Here is a 21,176-nt window from a genome sequence, read left to right as displayed (position 1 = left end):
GCAACAAAAGAAGGAATGCATTATGTTGCTGTTAATTTGGTTCCATTAGAGGTGTGCTAAAAAGTTTTGGGTTCATATGACTTAATTCAAGAAATTTAACACAAACTGCAATCAGGCAACACTCTTTTCTGATTTTATGGAGGAAAAGGAGGGGATGGGGAAGAAAGACAGTGACAGAGAGAGATTAAATGGAAAGTCTTTCTGTGATTTTGACATTAACATGATTATAATATGATTAAGATACTAACAACATTTCAGTCTACCACAGGAAGAAGACAAATCAGTTAGTTTAACCAAGTGTTTTGCATTAGGTTATCAGGAATCACAGTGGAAAAACAAGCAGTGAGGTGTCTATTTTCTTAGTTTCTTGCACAATTTATGTCATTTTAACAAATTAAAGGGAAAACAAATGGGATGTATTGGATTTGTCAGGATGCACAGATCTCCTTTAGCTTATTGGAGTGTCCAGACCTGGAAGAATGATAGCCAAGTATCCTCAGTTTTCAGTCAGGCCTGGAAAGCTGCAATAGCTGTAGCCAAATTAAAATACTCACCTTAAAATACAAACTTTATTGCTACCTAGAAATGTTTCACATGTATCTGGGGATATTTTCCTTCCAAAGTCATACTGAAGTTTGCCCAGTTGTCCTATTCAAATACTGATCACAAATGACTTTTAATTAAATGTGCCAAATAAGCCAAAATCCAAGGCAAGATGCTTCACCTACATTTTAAACTTATCCATGGTAGTTAAAATGTTAAGTGAAAATGTAAGTGAAGCATTTTGCCATAACTTTCAACTCTTTTTTATTGTCAGTGAAAATATGTTGCTTCTAAATCTTTTTCAAATAAGAGTTTTTTAGTAATTATAATAAGAAGATTTTCTTGTTTAATTACTACATTTCATTACTCTATTTTTCCAAATTAATTATAAGCTAACTCAACTGATAGTTGAAACTTTAATTACTAATGAATAATTTATATATTAGAAATAATTAATATGAACATAATTTAGAAAACCAACCTTTATCTTCATTAAATTCTTAGAGAGAATCTTTTTCAGAAACTTTTTACAAAGTAAAATCAAATTCTTAGCCTATAGATGCATTTATAAAGGCAGAAATTTTCTTGAAGTATTCCACCAAAAAAGATCAAACATTACATTATCTGTTCTTAATAGCTATCTACATGATTTGAAGCCTGTTATATTCCTCCACAAAAGTTCACTTAATTCTCAAAAAAATGAGAATACAGTAATCTTGTACTTTTACTGCCATACAATGAACTTTATGAGCTTGCAAAATGCAAAGAAAGTACTGTTAACAACCAGAAGACTGTAATAATCTCTCATGATTAGGAAATGTTGTGGTTTTTTTAAACACCCCAGTCTCTTTTGCATTTTCTGCTCAATCATAAAAAAACTTTCCTGAAAGATGAGCTGATGTTTATGGGATGGATGTACCAAAGAGATCAACCCATCAGTACCATTGATATATTTTGGAAAGATAATTAAACCTATTATTATAACACCTCTGAGAAACACGACCTGGATTGAAATTGGGTAGAAAAAGCCCAAAAAGTCTATTCACAGAAGCACAGAGTTCCACAGAGCAGCTGAAGAACAAATATAAAGACTTTCAGAAGAACTATGTATGGCTCAGGCAAAAGATCAGCATTTGCACAAATATTTTAGTGTAATCACACTTTTTAAAGAAAGTTGCTACACTGATATAAATTTTCAGTGTATGGATAATCCTACAAGTACCATTAAACACAAAAGATGAAAGCTGGAAAAATATTGAAAGGACACAGCATCACTATATCTTCTCTTCAACATAATCAAAAGAAGTATTTCTTGAAAAGTTTTGTTTCTAAAACTACTCTTCAGAATTACTGACAACTGATTAACGTAAATAACAAGAAACTTCATTAAAATTAGGCACAATACTAATGAGAGGATTTTTTGATATATCCTGTGCAGAAGAGAAAAGAAGAATGCAGTGACAGCATTTCCCTCAAAATAAAAGTGATATTGACAATTCTTTTAAAATCCTCTAACTGACCAAAAGGCAAAACATGTACAACTTGGTTTCTTGTCACCTGACATGCAGACTATTTTGGATTTATGTCATCTTCATTATGGGAATCTGTGGACAGTCGTCATGACATAGAATTTTCATAACAGTGTCATCAGAAAACATGACTCTGAAATGGTAAACGGGGTGAATCTTGATTTAATGTTTTACAAGAATAATATTGAATGAAACACTAAGAGAAGCTTCTTTCTAATCTCTAAAATTCTTGACTTATTCAACACCATCAAAGCAAAGTATAATTGGCAAGTTATGATGAAGTACTAATGAAGTCAAAAAGAATAGTAATGTTATAAAACTTTGCTATGGTACTGAATCAACAACTGTTAAAAACACACATTTAATATACACCAGGAATGCAACAAATTTCAAGGAAAATAGGGCTTATGTCTAAATGTAGATAGCAAAAAGGCCACATACTACAGAGAACTCTGTAGCTAAAATTTGATACATTGATTATTTTGTGACTTCATGTTTTCATCAGGTAAAATAACTTTTTTTCCTGTCTCTCCCATTCTTGGAGATTTCACTGTTTTACCACTACAGAAGTAACTGAGAGACAAATGGCATAATAGTGATGTTCAGCATGTTCAATAATGGACATTCTTCACAACTGCACCTCTTCAAAACATGTAGCAGCTGAGCAAAAGTTCTCAGAAATTGCTTCCACAGTATTTTTCAATAATAACATTAAGCTGTCAGTTATTCCAAAATAGTATTAGAAATAGATTATCTTGGGTTTGGTGTGATTTTCTTTTAAAGCTAGTAATTTACTGTAATATTTTTGATGTGAGAAGTTTGATTTAAAATAATTGATTTTCTGACACTTTTTTGAAATGAGAAAGTCAGGATAAAGCATTGTATTTCTTCCCTATAAACTAGATACTATAGTTCTTTCTGTGATGTTTTGGTAAATTCATCAAAAAATAAGGTAAGATGTAAATGAGATGCACTTTTTTTTTGTGACACTGAACTTACAAAAATTATTTAATTCTTGGTTTAGTATTACATATATTTTAAAAGATACTTCAAGACTTAGAATCACAGAATGGTTTGAGGTGGAAATGATCATCAAGGATCCTTGCAATCTCCCTGTCATTGGCATGGGTATTTTCCACTAGATGTGCCTGTTCCCAGCCCCTTCCAACACGACTTAGAACACTTCCAATGATGGAAAATCCAGAACGTCTCTGGGCAAGGTGGTCCAGCATCTCACCACTCTAATCGCAAAAAACATCTCCCTTATGCACAGCCTACAACTAAATCCCTTGTCCTATCACTAGAGGCTCTGGGAAAAAGTATTTCTTCATCTTTTTTTCTAAATCACTTTATCTCTTCAAAGGCTGCAATAAAGTCTCCTCAGCCTACTTTTCTTCAAGGCTGAACAATCCCAACTCTCTCAGCCTGTTCTCACAGAAGAGCTGTTGCAGCCCTGTGATCATTTTTGTGACCCTCCTCTGGAACCACTTGAATGGGTTTGTGTCTTTCTTGTGCTGGGGGGACCCAGATCTGGACACCAGACTTCAGAGGCAACCTCACCAGAAGGGAGTAGCTGAGGGAATGACCTCCCTCAGTGTGCTGGTCATACTCCCTTTGATCCACCTCAGGATCAAATCTCCAGTTTTTCATCCTTTAGTATCCCTGAGTTCTTCTCTGCAGGGTTGTGGTCGATGGAGTCATCACCCAGATTCTATTGATAAATTGATAATATAAGTTTTGTCTTTAATCTTCAAGGATTACAAGGATCATTTCCTCTAGGCTCAAGAGTGATGCATTACCACAGTCAAGAAGGTGAGCAAAAGAGGCAAGAAGACCCACAGAGATTAACACAGAACTCCTGTCAAGACTCATTCTGTGTGATTCTATGGTATAGTTATGTTGTTTGGTGGAGATGGATTTACTTTCTAAAACCTAGAACATTATTCAATTTTTACTTTAGAAACAACCAAAAGAGTTACCAGTCATGAGAGTCACCACCCCATGATTCTGTGACACTTATTTACCCGTTCCTTTTTTTCCATTTCGTTTCCCAAAGGAAAGACAAAATAAAAATTTCTTTGTATCACAGGAGTATCAGGCAACCCACTCTACCAGTAATCTGTCCTGAAGATGATATTCCCTGAAGCGAACTGTGCTTTATGAGGTGCGAGACAGCAGATATGCTACTAACTGGTTGCAGTCCCACAGCTTTATTATCACTTGGAAGAACCCCACCCCAACTAGATACTCAGAAATATCATGGCCAGGCTTCGCGAACGAAGATTTGGGAAGGGCTCTACCCATGTTTGTTACAAACACACTGGGGGCTAAAAAGGCCAATACGAGACAGACACGTCCGGTTGCAAAAGGCACAGCAGAAAGACTCCTGAGGTGGTAAATTCTGCAAGACACGATTCTTTCTGCGTTGTCTTTTCTCCTCCAGGGTGATCCTGCTGCGTTCTCAAAGGCATCAGCAGCGTTATAGATGGTGTGTCTGCAGACCTCCCGATTGGAGGCCAGAGTAGACCAGTTCTGGTGATCAACATGACCAAGGCTGAGATGTTGTTTCAGGCAGTCCTTGTATCTCCTCTTTGGGGCTCCTCTCTTGCGGCAGCCGGTGGCAAGTTCACCATAGAGCAAGATCTTAGGGAGGGGGTGGTTGGTCCTTCATCCTGGAGACGTGCCCTGCCCAGCACAGCTGTGTTCTCAGCAACATGGCCTCAATGCTTGTGACTGCTGCTTGTTCTAGAACAGATGGATTGGTCCCATAATCTGAGCAGTGGATGTTTAGGATTGTACGGAGGCAGCGTTGATGGAAGCGTTCGAGGAGTCGCAGGTGGTGGCTGTAGATGACCCAGGATTCAGATCCATACGAGAGAGCAGACAGCACTATGGCTCTGTAAACACTGATCTTGGTACTTTTCTTCAGGTGTTTATTTTGCCAAACTCTTTTATGAAGCTTTCCAAAGGCACTGTATGCCTTTGCTAACCTGTTGTCTGTCTCCCCGTCAATCTCACCATCCGAGGAGATGAGGCTGCCCAGGTAATTAAACTGCTGGACTGATTGGAGCTCTGATTGGCCAATGGTGATGTGGGGATGATGGGGGACTTCCTGAGGTGCAGGTTGATGGAGAACCTCTGTCTTCTTTAAGCTGACTTCCACCCCAGCTAGACACTCAGAAATATAAGGTACATCTTAAGCATCTGATCCCCCCTGGACCTTTGCAGTCTTATGGGCTAAAGAAGAACTGGAGAACACAATAAAAGAGCTATACTTAATACTATTGAATTCTGCAGCAGAGAGAAATATTTTAAAAAATCCCCAACTGATAGCTACCACTGCAATTTCATAATCAGTGAAAATGCTTCACTTCAGGTTACATGCATAAGTTATTTTATACCAGCCATGTAGTCTACATATCTCTTTACTTTTGGATTGATATAGTCAGAAAGCACATAAAAATAACATAAGTTTGAATATTATAAACAGTATCTTATAGGACATTCCTGCAGAAATTAATAACATTTCATGACACATGTATCAAAACAAAAAGCAAGGCTAAAAGATTGAGAGGAATTGTTCATTACAGCGATAGGAATCTGTATTATATAACTTACTTAGAAAATAATTTCAAAATATTAAGTTCTCATACTTGTCACTTTTGATCTCTCTGCCAAACAGAGATTCCTTAAATCTTGCTGGATAAACAGGGCACTCCAGGGTATCTGTTCAAGCTGAAATGAAAATTACCACAAGTATTTAACAAAGAACATTTTATCAGAAAAAGATTGTCTCACTTTATTTTTTTCCTTCCTCTTATGTTCTGATTTTTTTCTATGAATTTTATAACAGCAATACAGACTTGAGCCTAAAATTATTGTTGACTGTATCTCCTAACGGACTCCTCAGAAATATTTAGTTTCCCTGTTGCAGTGGGTTTTGCAATTATTGTTAAAATGAATTATACTTTTACAGCTTTTAATAGGCCTAAAGTCTTCCCTTCTTTTCAACTGTAGCATTCTCCTTCCCAATTAAAATGGGACTAATATTTCATATCCATCCTTTAAAAAAAAACAACCAAAACCAAACCCCAACACCAAACAATCTTGTTCAAACGAGCTAGATTTCATTAGGGACTACAGTTCATTCTGTCTGCTGTAATGATTTATTTTCATTAAGAAACTTTACATGTCTTTAGATAGAGTGTGCATGTAAATCAAGAATATGCATTAACTGAGGATACTTAACCTTTGCTTCTGCAAACTCTTGTTAGAAAACAATAAAACAAGAACATCCTCCCAGAAACATTATTTGGATACATAACTTTGCCAGCCACTGTTAGTTACTGATTTTCTCTCAGACCCCATAGAAAGCATTTTTACTTCTGCAAAAGTAAATGCATTGTTAGTAATTCCCTTATCTCTTTCTCCAGTCCTTAAAATTTCTGATTTGCCTTTTCATATATGCTTTACAAGGATTTTGACTACAAGGTCTTTGGAATACATGTTACTGAGCCCACTAGGATACTGGTTTCTGTGAGCACACACATTTACTTTTATGAATAATTACCTCATTTACTGATGTTTTTTCAGTTGATTGGAAGTAGCAACAGCTTAAGCAAACATATTAAACTTAGAAACAAAACACCCTGCACTCAGGAACAGCAATGGACCACTACAGATATAAATCTTCACAGACTTTCTGTAACCTAGATGAATTTAAAATTCAATCTCAAGGTATAAAAGTTAGGAAACTAACTAAAAGAAAAAAAAAAACAAACCAAAACAACAAAAACCCCAGTGTCATGAAGACCACTTAAGGACATCCTACTATGAGCACAGGCCAGTGGAAGGTGCCATAAGAAAAAAAAACTTGAGAAGAGACAAATTCGGAAGTGGGAGATGAGACAAATTCAAATGGCTGAACAGCAAGGTAAAGAAAATAAGAAAATAAAGGCCACACTTCAAAAAGTACACGACTACATCAGGAGGAATCAATTTGTGGCATATTAAATGTTGAAATGTAGTAAGGCTGTCCAAGTTTGTGACGTAGTTAGTAAAAGGAGCCAAAATCAGTAAGAATTTTTCCTCACTGTGCTTCAGGAATAAGAAGCCTGACAGGCTGTCAACAGGGCCAACTCCTGATCAAACTTTGTAAAAGAAGCAATCAGAGAATAGAATATGGCTATGTAAACACTAAAGTCATCCTGTGTTCATGTGAACTTCAAGGGAAGAGACTTTTCTAAGACACTGTAGTTAATGGAGTATCCTCTTCATTTCCAATAATAATTAACAATAGACTCAGTATCTACTCTGTTAGTTGAGATCTGGCAGTCTTTATCAATTATATTCTATTCTGACAGATCTATTTTAGGATGGTTGGACTCCAGCCACCTTTTCCAACCTGAATTATTCTATGAGTCTGTGTTTAATTGGCCTTTACTCCTACAATGTTAAAATAGGCATCACTCAAAATGTTGGTGATCCTGTCTTAGTTCAGCATCTCTAATTTCTAAAGCTTCCAAAAACCAGTAAAAACTTAGTCTTTCTCGTGTTTCAACTGAAGCACCAACAACTCTTAGAGACCAAAGGAAGTTTGCAGTTAGCACTATATTTGCACTGGAGGCTTAGATCAGCAATTGTGAGTCTTGCAATATAATTTCTCCAGTAACTGGGAAATTGTGAGCACTTCACTAAAACTGTTTTGTTGTTCTTGTCTATTTGTTTGCTTCAGAGGATAATCAGTCAAGACTTCTCTTATGTCCTGGACTTTCCTTATTCTTCTTCTTCTAATTAGACAAAAGATTTCTGCACGCAACTCACCTCCTGAACTTGGTACCTGATGGGCCAGGTAGGTTTGGGTACATGAGCTCTACCTAATTACCAAAAGCACAATACACAAATTCTGTTGCACACCTGTGTTCTATTCAGTTCTGTGATTAGACATTTTTCCACCTGAGACTTGTTCATAAGGTTTGGCCAGAAAGTGCTTAAACTAAGAGACTGTCCCTTAAAAAATTGTGCCAACTCTATTGCCTGTCCAGCCAAAGAGGCTTCAGAAGGCCCTGCATGACAAAACTTCATAAGATAATCTCACATTTTCCTGGGAGTAAAGATACTTGCTAACCCAAAACCCAAGTTTTAAAAACCCCAGTATTGAATAGAGGTACTTGGAATTTGCAGCTATTCCACTGAAACCATGAAACCTGAACCAAATCCACAAACAAAATTCATGAACAGAAGACTTTCTGATTGGAAGCAAAGGTGAGGAATCTCTGAGGAAAGCAACAATGACAAGCAATTTCTAACTAGAACTTCCCATATTTCCTTGAGGTGGCTTTGCTTCTGATACCAGGTAGTAAGATGGTTACCCGTTTATTAAGCCTTTTGTTGACGATTTGATGGATCTGCATTTTGTAAGAGAAAGAACACAAAGGGGAAGGGAGGAGGGAACTGTCCAATTAATTTTTAGGAATTTTAATAAGTTCTCATCTTGTTAGGGATCCACTCCAAGAACCTTCTAAAACAATAGAAAGACTTCTTCAGTTCAGTCATAGTTGAATACAGCCTTTTAAATATAAATCTTGACACTACTTTAATTATGGACCTTCTCTAGCACCTCCATGTAAAATAATACTTCTGCAAAATGTTTTTGTCAAGAAAACACTGTCTACTTTTTGATATACAATGGCAAGCAACAATTAACATAATTACTCCCAGTTCTCATTAAATAATTATGCAATTTATTGTACAAGTAATTAAAATATTGCAATTTAATAAATTGGAGATGCAAAATATATCTAATTTATATGCATAACTGCACTAAGGTTTTATTGCCTTTGTAGTTAGCTAAATTTTACTACTATTTGCAATAAATTTAGTTTTTCATGCAGACTTTATTCACAACGCTGCCAAACGTCTCAGGTATTATTTAAACTGAGCAATCAGAAGACTTTTTTGGAGAACCTTATGTACAGCAATTATTTAAAATTCCCCCCAAAATTAGTCTGAAAGTTAAGTATAAATTAATATAGAATTCCGATACCCACTGTTACATTTAAGCAGTTTTGAGACATGAATTATTAGTATTGCATCTCCATGGTTGGTGCAATTTATGGTTTTAAACGTATGTATTTTGCAGTGTTTTACCTTGTGTAAGATAATTTATATTTCAGTGCCTCTGGGGTGGTCTTCAGCTGCAATATCATTCATAGGCTATCAATCTCAGCAAGGTGATAGTGTGAAAAAATTTTAGCTCCCTGGTCTTATTTCTCTGATTAATATGACCATTACTAACCAATTTTAGGAAAGTGTGATGTTCTGTATACTGATGCATAGTCCAACTGCAAGATTAATTTAGCAGGCTCTCGTGCTTGACTCATTAGATTTTAGATTCAATGTGAATTTTTCTTTGCTTTATCATGGATGGAATTAGCTAATTACTCATCTTGAATGGGGACATATTCAATCTTTGTTTCCCTTATTGAGTTCAGCTTCTCTAATGAGAGCAGACAAGAATTTAACTTATTCAATAAATGCAAAAAAGTTTGTGACCATTCTGGACAATGCAATTTACAATTGAAACAACCAAATTACTTTCTGACAATGTTGGAATTTCCACACTTGTTAGACCACTAGTCTATTTGTTTATTGACATCTCATCTGTGGTATACATGATCAGATCTATAAAGAAAAAAAATAATATCCCCTACTGTATTCAGTTGCTGTTTCTAGAAAAAAAGATCGTCTGTAAATCAGTCTTATCTTCATCACCACCCAACATTTCAACAGTTTTTTGTGTTATTTTTAGATTTAGTTATTTGGTCTTTACTTCAAACAACTAGATGAAAAAGGAACTTGGAATCAATCTCAGCAGAAACACCAAAAGTAAAAACCAATATGATTACTTTTTGAGATCTCTGGGAGAAATAGAAGAAAAAAGTAGAAATTGTAATCTGTGTGAAGAAAGGAGAGAAAAACCAAACAAAACCACCATGTCTTTCTTTCAACTGATCTGTAAGAAATTTTGTAGTTTTTACAGTATAAATACACATGTTGAATTCTAAGGTACTGATATCTCTTTTCTCTCTCCTACCTTACGAATTTCACAGTATTATTCAAATTATATTCAAATTTGCAACTATACATAGCAACAAAACCTGCATGGAATAACATAACTAAATATACTACACAATACTATTTTACATTGAGTGATATTTTTAGGCCAAATTGGAAAACTGTATGATAAATAGATAAATAGATATTGATAAAACTAAATAGGTAAATAGATATAGATTCCTCCCTGCGTATGCTATGAAATATAAACACCACTATTTTAAGTCATCATATTCATATTCCATGAGAGTGTTTTACAGTCAGAAACATTCATCCGACTATGAAAGCACTCATTCTGAACGAAAATATTGCACATTGTTCCATTTCTTTTCCAAATTTAATGTAATAATCTGCACCTTGAAGTCCTTCAGGTTTTTCTCTTACTGCTGTCATAGAAAAGATGTGTTTCAAGACAGCTTTGATGGAATTAAATCTATACACTGGTATCTGTAGTCATTGATTCCATGTTGCCAGCACAAACTTGTAAAATAGAAATTAATTGAAAAACTGATTTGGAAATAAGTCTTTTAAAAGGTGTAAGCATAGTGCTCAGATTTTAGTGGAAAAACTATTATACTGTAAGTTGCAAGAGATGTCATGCTTTGCTTCTTTAAACTCAAAGAAACCTATGAAAATTATATTATGACAATTCAGCATGAATTATTTTATCATCACCTCATTATCCATATTCCTATGTATCTGAATTATTTTAACACATAAAATTTATAGTAATATATTAGTCACAATTTAACAGTCATTATTTGGTATTGTATGATTTTTATGACATCAAATTTAATTACTGAGATTTGACTTCTTTGAAGTCCAGCGACTAAAAAATGTTTGGCACAACCAAGGACAAGTCTGCAACATTGCAATTCTGAAGGCAGTGGAATGGGTAGAGATTTATGTATGTGCAGGAAGGGAAAGAAAATTGCTTAGATTCTGCATCTCATGAATGATCACAGCAGCGTCCCAAATCTTCAGACTTAGCAAAACTGGAGAGCTGAGGAGGAAAACCTAACAGAGAAACTGCTTGTGAGAAAGCAACCAGAGCACGGTGCTCTGAATCAGAGATCAGAAAAGAGCTCAGACAGATAGAGTCTTGTAGACATACTCACAGAATAAATATGTGTTTATGTCTGATAAAAGAATGTGTTTTTTGCAAACAATTAAAATACACAGGGAGCAATGCAATTTCTGCCTTTGCTACACAGATTAAATGGATTATCTTGTTTGCAGCAGCTGTAACATTACCTGCTGCTAATGCGGAGGAACTGTCTAGAGTTGCAGATTCTTATGCACTTTTCTCCTGTAGAGTGTGATGTGAGTGGCTGGAAAATGGCAAATGTTGAACAAAATCAAAGAGTTCTTTGAGCACAGTGAAGGCTGTAGAGATCAGTCTCCACCTTGCTTTCACTGTTCACAGAAAATGTTGACCTTCAAGAACAATAGAGGCCATCATAACATCTTGCTTTCATGTCATCTCTCGAAATGTCAGAGGTGAAGTAACTGTTGGAAAAACAAAAATTAAAGGCAAAATTATTTTTGAAAGCAGTGGAAACACAGGGAAACTTTACAACTGAGATATCCGGATTTACGTGATAGAAATACTCGACTCCACGATGATGAATTCTGCAAACTGGGCATACTCTCTATGTATTATATATTTTAAACACAATTAGCATTAACATTTACTTTAGTGTATAACTCAATTCCACAGTTATTCTTGACTTTTCAGAAATATTACCTCATTATGTTTTTTACTATCGTTTTTGTAGATATCAAAGTGATAAAAGCATAAAATAAAACTATTGGTATTATAGAAATAGTTATAAACCAGTGTTTTTAGTTTATAATTTAAAATTTTAAACACACACAAAAAAGTTCTATGCTGGTTAAAATGTCTAAACACTGCAATATTTGTGATTATCAGAGTTTCTAATTCAATCCTAATAGGTACGTTAAGAAAGAATAACATGAGGTTTGTAAACTAATTGTTTTCTTTGTACTGATGTTTAAATGCTATCTTGAGGTATTTATGTCTGGTAAATCTGGATATCTCAGCTTTTTACTAAGCCTTTTGTTGATGATCTGATGGATCTGCATTTTGTAAGAGAAAGAACACAAAGGCGAAGGGAGGAGGGAACTGTCCAACTAACTTTTAGGGAAAAAAAAAAAAAGAGAAAACTGAGTCTCTAACTTTCTGTTACAAATTCTTCCGAGACTGTATCTACAAAGAGGTCCAAAAATTTGTTGTAGTTGAAGTATGTTCATTTTTAAAACGGTGTGTAAGAGTGCACTGAGCTGTGCTTAAATTTAGAGTTTTCTAGTCTAAGGTATAAAATTTTGGTCTTGAGAACACTTATATACTATTTCTTCTGATGCAGAGTAAGACAGTGGATCTCAGCTGATATATCTTCAACATTTCTCTCCTCCCTAAATGCCATTCTACCACCTCCACCAGCATTTTCCCCCCACTGGTTCTAACTTATATTGCAAATCAGCACAGTTCGAATCATAAACTAAAGAGGAAGATGAAATAACAATTGTTTGTCTAGCAAAAATTTAAAAATAAACCCTGAGTGATGTTAAACTGAGAATCAAGTAGGAGCAGATTCAAATGTTGTTCAAGCCTATCTGTTTTTCAGATTAAGTGAAAACTGTGGGCTGTCTGCTGTGTGATTTCAGAGAGAAACTCACTTGGCATTGAGTTGAGAAATGAAGAATGCATCTCTTTCATAATTCAACAGGTGCTCACTTTCATTCTCTACCATAAAATATGAAGATTTAAGATCCACTTGAAGGTGATAGGACAGAGAGAGAGAGAGAGAAGTTGTGTTGGGTTTAAGTGCCCAGGTGTTAGCAGTGAGGTGGGAGGGCTGCAGGGGTGGTTGGTCTCTGTGAGGAGTGGCTGGTGCTGCTCAATTCTGGACACAGAAGATCCCAGCTGGCTCCAACAGACCCACTGCAAGGCACAGCTGGGACCCTCAGAGAAGCTGGTGTGTCTGTATGAAAGCATCTTTAAGGAAGAGCAAAGCCCTACCTATCAGTGTGAGGAATGAAGGAAAAATAATGTGTGAGAAAGAACCCTGTAGGTACCAAAACCAGATGAACCAGGTGAGGAAGGGCTCCTGGGGCAGGGACCCACACTGCAGCCTGCAGAATACCCTCTGCCACATCTGTTGGATATTCCCTAAGGAGTTGCTGTCCGTGGAAAGCTCCTCCTGGGGCAGGGGAAAAGTGTCAGAAGAAAGGAGTGGTAGAGGTGAAGTGTTACAAACTGAGCACTCCCTCCATTTCCCATTCCCTTGTGCTGCTTGGAGGAGGGGAAGTTGAGAAACTAGGAATGCAGGAGTAAAGTTCAGCCTTGGAATAAATAGGGAAGTATTATAGGTTTTAGGTCTGTTCCTCAACATCTGACTTAATTTTAGTTTACAATAAATTATTTCTTCCCAAGTTCAGTTTGTTTTCCCAGTCCCAGCAATCAGTAAATGATCTCCATGTCTTCAACTTGACCCATTATTGTCATATTTCTTACCCCTGTCCAGCTGAGGAGGCAGAGTGAGAGAGCAGCTAGGTAGGAGTCCAGGAGCCAGTCAATGTAAACCCAACACAAAAAGGTATCTAAGAGTTAAACTCCTGTTATCTGTGTGTTTCATGTACACGACAATTCTCCTGCAGTAGATCATAAAACATATAGATATCTCTTAATATATGGGGTATGGGTGTAATACAGATACATAATATTGGTTTGCAAAGAATATTTCATTCTAACTCTTTCATACTATTATTTTAAACAGAAAAATGTCACCCAAATTATTATTAACATTTATGTGCTTGGTGTTACTCACCAGAAAACAGCACCTGCCTTTCAATGCTATTGATATGTAGTGGCAGCTTTCAACAATATACCTTCTTGTATAAACTACATGAAAAAAGGAAGAAATGTCTACTCTCACAACACATTGTAGTTGGTTTGAATATTTGTTGATTTGTTGATTTATTTTATTAAATGCTACTGGAGATAAACAAAATTAGATATTTTCAGAGAGAATGAGGGGGAATTTTGTTTTTTTACACAGCTACCCAGAATAACTCTGGATGAAATCTCTACAATACCGCTTTTCTGCATTATGGAAAGGAAATGATACCAGAAAATATAACCTCCAGAGCATGTCGCAAAGACTTACAATTTCCCTCAAAACTCATATTATGAAGTAAATTAACATTTACTTCACTCTGGAGCACTACTTCCTCAAAAGTAATGCATTCACAACTATCTTCTATTAACGAGAAAAAGGCATAGTGACCTTTAAAAAGTAGAGTGATAAATTTCACAACTTTGGAAATTAAGCTCAGATGAGTAAAGTACAATAAACTTCAGTGAACTTTAACTACAGCTATCACCGGGATTTTTAACTCAGAATAAACTTTCATCTAATGTTTGCTTCCATTATTCATTTTACTGGTTCCTGGCAACCTGACTAGGAAGTGTTAAGCTTGATTCTAGACAAAATTTTCAGTAAATGCAGCTGTATTTGCTGCACTCATCAGCATACGTGCTCAAATTCTCCAAAAAAATATGTCCAAGGACATTCCACCATGTATTTTCAGCTACACTTCACTGCTCAACTCTACCAATTGAGATAAATTGATTGCAGGTATAAAAACATACAGAGATTTTTACTTAGGACTTCTAGCTCCCTTTTAAAATTTATAACTACTTCTGCCCTATCTTTTCTTCACAGACCAGTCCAGTGGCTTGCAAATAGGGCAAGACATAATTTAAAATGTGTCCACTGGTAACGAAAACTTATGTTCTTCCTCCTTCTAGATTATTCCACATAAGACTGACCCTCAGAAGATTTCTATCTATTTGCAATAAAGATTGAAGACTTTGCAACTTACTTATTTTACAGTTCTTCCCATATTCAGATTTTGATATGGTCTAAGGAAACAAAGTGTGGGTAAACTCACCCCAAGTGGTTCATATATTTGAAAATATACAAGGGTCCAAAAATTTTTAGAAGAGCTCCTGGTTCTTTTAACACCTTAAGAGAGAGCACGTAGGAGAAAAACTGCACACATTTTCTCAGGGGGTACTTTTAATGGTAAACTGGAAATAAGAGAACATGGCAAAAGTTTAAAGGATAGCATTCAACCAAAATAAAGCATTCCACAAAGCATTGACTTAGCTGAAAAAACATAGGTTTGAGTTTTTGGGGGTTTTCTGAAGCAGTTTGTTCTTCCTTAAAAGAGTTCATATCAGTATTGTTATTTCAGATCCTACTTTTGTCAAAGAAACTCTTGTGCTCTCTTCTGCAGGTGTTCAAGTGACATTTATCAGTGTAGAAACCCGCCCAAAGTTTCTTTTAGACTAGCTCAAATTTAAAAAATATTCTCTGCATGTATTTAGAAGTGACTTGTATTGACATCAGGAAGTCAGCTTCAGTCTTTATTAAAACTAGTACAAAAATTCTGCCATATAAATTTAAGAAAAATTTTTATCAGCAAAGATGTGATATATTTGTAAAGATCTATATTTTCACTTCTTTTTGATTTGCAAAAATGTCTTATTGGTTTTTTGTTTAGTTGATTTGGTTTCACTTCAGGCTTCATGTTCAGGCTCAGTGTTGCTTTCACTTCAGGCTTAATGTGTTTCAATGAAAAAGAATTTTACAAAAAACAAGATAAGATTTATCATTATTCACTCTTTGGAAAATGTCAAAATATAGGAGGCTTTTGGCTTTTATCAAGACTCATATTTCTCAGTGAAGACAAATGTTCTTATCTTTCTTTGAACTATATACAGACAATAATATAGAGTAATAAAATATTCTTTTCAGTTTGGGAATAATATCAGATTACGCCCTTAATCTCTGACTTGTAAAGTTAAATAGACTAGTGGTTTATTTTCTACCCTCACCACTATAATTAATCAACGTGACTAATTTAACCCAGCAGCTCAGCTTCTTTAAGAAGGCAGATTACAGAACATGAACAGTTTAAACATTGGCTTTGAGAATTATAAAACAAGAATGAAACCACAATATACCAGAATCTAACAATTATGTAATAAACACATTACATTACAAGATTAGTGTCCTCATTACAGGGGCCAGAACCAGTTCATCACTGTGTGGTTATAACCAAGACTGTGTATTCTATATCCTCTGTCTGGAGGTTTCCCAGTCCTCTCATTTGTCCAGGTCTCTCTGCAGAGCCCCCCTGCCTTTGAGGGACTCAACAGCTCCTCCCAGTTCTGTGTCATCTGCAAACTTGCTCAATGTCCCTTCGAGTCCTGCACCCAAGCCATTGATGGAGATGTTGGAGAGCACAGGGATGAGGATGGAGCCCTGTGGAACCCCAGCAGTGACAGGTCACAGTCTGATGTCACCCCAGCCACTGTCACCTCTCTGTGCCCGACCCCTGAGTCAACTGCTCACCCAGCACATAGTGTGTTTATCCAGCTGTGGGCTGGAGAGTTTGTCCAGAAGGATCCTGCGAGATACAATATTGAAATGTTTACTGAAATCCAAAATGTTACATCAACTGACTTCCCTTCATCAGCTGTGTGGGTCACCTTGTCATAGAAGGAAATCAGTTTTGATAAGCAGGACTTTCCTCTCATGAATCCCTGCTGGCTGTGACCAGTGACTGTGTTGTCTTTCAGGTGTTTTTCAATACTTTCCAGAATAATTTCCATAACTTTCCGAGGCACTGAAGTGAGACTGACAGGCCTGTAGTTTCCAGGCTCCTCCTTCTTGCCTTTCTTGAAAACTGGAACAATGTTCACCACCTTCCAGTCAACTGGGGCCTCTCCAGATTTCCAGCCTCCAGCTTCTGAGCACCAGGGCAGGGCTGCCCAAGCCCTTTGACCAGCTGCAAGGCTGCAGGTCCAGATGACCTGGTGCATCATCCATCAGACACAGGCCATGCTCACAGCCCCAGCCCTGCTGAGTGCCTCCTTCTACGGGTAACTCATCCTCTGTGGTATGAATCACATGTGCAAGGAGTCTCAGCAAGTGGTCAGTAGGATAAATTTCAATAGCTGCCATGCTTCACAATTACAGAAAAATCAAGAATTACCCAAATCGGTTTTTCCCATAAGGGGAACTAAGATTATATTTTCCAAATCCACTGCTATTGGACAAAATCTATTGTTATGGGGGACACTAACCAATGGATAGAACTTACATATAACATTTCCTGGAAACATTGCATAAGTCCAGTTAGTGGATAGAAATAAAAATTATTAAAAATAATTTTTATGATGGGCTGACCTGCATTTTAAACTTCAAACATTTTCTAGCACTTTTATCAAAGCAAATAGTAATAGAAACTTTGTGAAATGTAAAGATAATACAGTTGTGTGCATTTAAACAATCAGAATCAACTGCCATATAATTTACTCTCAGTGTAACGTTCTATCATGTAGAAAGAAAATAAATTGGTTTCTTCTAATGAGTATGACCTTGTAGAGTCAAAAACTATATTGCTTGTTTGGGATGCTGTTGTTAATATCAGAGAATAGCTGACTTCTCATTTTAAATACTAAATGTAGAAAACAGATCCCCATAAAGCAAGATTCGTACTAATCTGATTTAAAAATCTCTCAAGAGCTCAGTATATCTTTCAGTATTGCACATTACAGTTAGTGCAGCATTGCATTAATATTTAAAAATAACCCAAAAAAATTCAGACCACCTACTTAACTGAATATAAAGTAGTTCTCAAGAGCAGATATAGCCAATATATGTTAGTAAAAAGATTTATTTATACCCCAAGAAGATGTCAGTAAAAATATTCTTACAAAGAACATTAAAAGTGTTGAAAAATACCTACATACTAACTGATATACTCAGGTACCATGAGGACATGAAGTCACTGGTTTACTGTATAGTTACCAAAAGAAAAGCTACAGAATCAATGTTGCTAAATAATTATGGTTGTTTCTGATGGACATATTGCACTGTTACTGATAAATAATGCATCTTTTATATCATGGTGATAGAGCAATTAATTTATGTCACAAGTATCCTTATATTACTTGCTATTACACTCTAGAATAGCAAGTTTCTTTCTATTAACCACTGAATATTCAGAAGAGTTTCTTGAACATCTCTAATTAAAATGTTTGAAGTACCTACTAAAACCCTTAATGGGAATTTCTACTGTGACAAGAACAACCAAGTTTTTCTTTCTGTGATCATACAGATTTTCTTCATGAACACTTTTCTTCAGGAAGTGTGGAATTGTTCTAATTGCTGGGGGAGGGGGGGGAAGGGTTAATAGAATCTCAAGAGTAATTGTGTGTTGGAAACAAAACAATATCACTGCTTTTTTATTCTTTCACACCAGATTGCTGGCAAGCAAAATTCAATTTGAATGGAACCACGTAGTTGGTAATATGCTGGTTATGGAATTTTTTCTTAATAAGGATTTTGACAATGAAATCATGTAGCAGACCAAATGGATGGAACTGTGGAATTCCCTAACCTTAACAACTTAGATTTTAACATACTCTGTTAAAAATCAAGATATTTAAGAAACAGAAGCAGAGGTAAGATTCCCAATTGGGATATTATACCTCAGAGAGGATTAGGGGCATTGCAGTCACTGAACTCTTACAAGTGTATAAGTTCGAAATACTGTTTTGACTCACAAGACACATCTCGTGAGTAAATAGCAATTCTTTGGAGGCTTTGAGTTTCAGCTGCAGATCAATACTCCATATTTTAAACTCATCACTTAAGTAATTGAAATGTTGGCTCAACTTCAGTAAGTACCAACATTGCCTCCTGTTATTCCTGTTTATTCATTTATTAATACTAGTACTGTATAAGCAAGGCAAGTGTATTCCAAGCCTCATACCTATACTTCACTAAAAGTTGATCTCTATTTTAGTAATTTCTTCTTCAAGGTTAGAAAGATATGCATCTTTCTAGGAGGAAATCTGAGATTTCATGGATTCTGTGCACAGAAAATAGAAATAACAAAGGTCAATGATGCTGTTTTCATTTTGGCTTTGCATACTGGCACATAAGCTATCTAAAATTCAGTAAGTAATAAAAGAGAAAGGCAACTGATTTCTTTTCACATTTAGTTTATTACCTCTCTGTCCTTGCCATCTGTTAATAAAGTGAAATTTGAGAACAGAACCAAGAATGGAGAAAAGAGTAGCTAAGATGAGGTCTGAGTCACCCTTGTCTCAATTAAAATTTCTGTGTGTTGTAAACAATCATTTCCTTTCAATTTAAGTCTGGTTTGTGGTAGGTTACTCTTGTCTCATATCAGTCAAACTCCTCGGGTATATACCTCAAGGAGTGAGATTGAATCACTGCTACACAGTTCAGACTTTTCCCATATTTGCAGACTGCATCTTCAAATTGCTCTTTCCAGGCAGTTGCTTGCAGAAGCATTTAAACAGGCTATGAACTTTCATGAGTACAGAATGGTAGATGAGTTAGCACAATACAGAAGAGACATCCTGTTCCACAAGCGGAGGCTGAGCAGCAGCTCTCACAGCAACTCTGCAGGAAGCTTTGCTAAACGTGCTCTGTTCTGTGCCACTGTGGTCTGGCTTTGTGGTGCTCTGATTCATCACCAGCTTACGTTCCCAACATACATACTCCAAAGGGCCACGGCAGACCTCGATGATCAGGACGGTATCTACATTCGATACCGTACTGATGGAAGCCTTTTCAACCTAAGGTGACTGAAAGCCCACACCAAGACCTTAAACCATCTTGTCCAGGAGCTGCTTTATGCTGATGACGTCGCCCTTGTCGCCCACACAGAAGCAGCTCTGCAGCGTTTAACATCCTGCTTTGCAGACACTGCTGAGCTCTTTGGGCTGGAAGTCAGCTTAAGGAAGACACAAGTTCTCCATCAACCTGCACCTCAGGAAGTCCCCCATCATCCCCACATCACCATTGGCCAATCAGAGCTCAAATCAGTCCAGCAGTTTAATTACCTGGGCAGCCTCATCTCCTCGGACTGTAAGATTAATGGAGAGACAGACAACAGGTTAGCAAAGGCATACAGTGCCTTCAGAAAGCTTCATAAAAGAGTTTGGTGAAATAAACACCTGAAGAAAAGTACCAAGATCAGTGTTTACAGAGCCACAGTGTTGTCTGCTCTCTCATATGGATCTGAATCCTGGGTCATCTACCGCCACCACCTGCGACTCCTCGAACGCTTCCATCAACGCTGCCTCCGTACAATCCTAAACATCCACTGCTCAGATTATGGGACCAATCCATCTGTTCTAGAACAAGCAGCAGTCGCAGGTATTGAGGCCATGTTGCTGAGAACACAGCTGTGCTGGGCAGGGCACGTCTCCAGGATGAAGGACCAACCACCCCCTCCCTAAGATCCTGCTCTATGGTGAACTTGCCACTGGCTGCCACAAGAGAGGAGCCCCAAAGAGGAGATACAAGGACTGCCTGAAACAACATCTCAGCCTTGGACATATTGATCATCAGAACTGGTCTACTCTGGCCTCCAGCTGGGAGGTCTGCAGACACACCATCTGTAACGCTGCTGATGCCTTTGAGAACGCAGCAGGATCACCCTGGAGGAGAAAAGACAATGCAGAAAGAATCGTGTCCTGCAGAATTTACCACCTCAGGAGTCTTTCTGCTGTGCCTTTTGCAACCAGACGTGTCTGTCTCATATTGGCCTTTTTAGCCCCCAGTGTGTTTGTAACAAACATGGGTAGAGCCCTTCCCAAATCTTCGTTCATGAAGCCTGACCATGATGATTTTCCCAACAACAGTTTCTGACATCTCTGTCATCCACCTGATGCCATTGGTATAGACCAGCAGCCTGGAAGTTCACAGCCAGTCTCCTGTGAGTTACTTAATTCTTCAGGCCTTTGTGATGGTGTATAACTGACTTGTTTTCTGATGAACATGCACTCTGTTGCTGCAGGTCCCGTTTTTTAAAATCATCAAATCCTTGAGTGATAAGAACTCTTCCATAATC

The 21,176-nt window shown here is 36.8% G+C and overlaps 1 long non-coding RNA gene across 1 annotated transcript; it reads right to left on the bottom strand.

Annotated features, from left to right (window-relative positions):
* Nucleotides 1-4,844: 4,844 nt before the first annotated feature.
* LOC113951766 lies at nucleotides 4,845-19,890 on the bottom strand. Its single transcript, XR_003529268.1, has 3 exons — nucleotides 19,878-19,890; nucleotides 16,999-17,004; nucleotides 4,845-4,990 (listed from the first exon to the last, which is right to left on the bottom strand). It is a non-coding gene; the product is annotated as an uncharacterized LOC113951766 (long non-coding RNA).
* Nucleotides 19,891-21,176: the final 1,286 nt, after the last annotated feature.

Source organism: Corapipo altera, unplaced genomic scaffold (assembly GCF_003945725.1).
Source record: "Corapipo altera isolate COAL_440 unplaced genomic scaffold, ASM394572v1 61305, whole genome shotgun sequence".
In the NCBI taxonomy this organism is placed as follows: domain Eukaryota; kingdom Metazoa; phylum Chordata; class Aves; order Passeriformes; family Pipridae; genus Corapipo; species Corapipo altera.
This window is presented reverse-complemented; position numbering and strand designations above follow the sequence as displayed.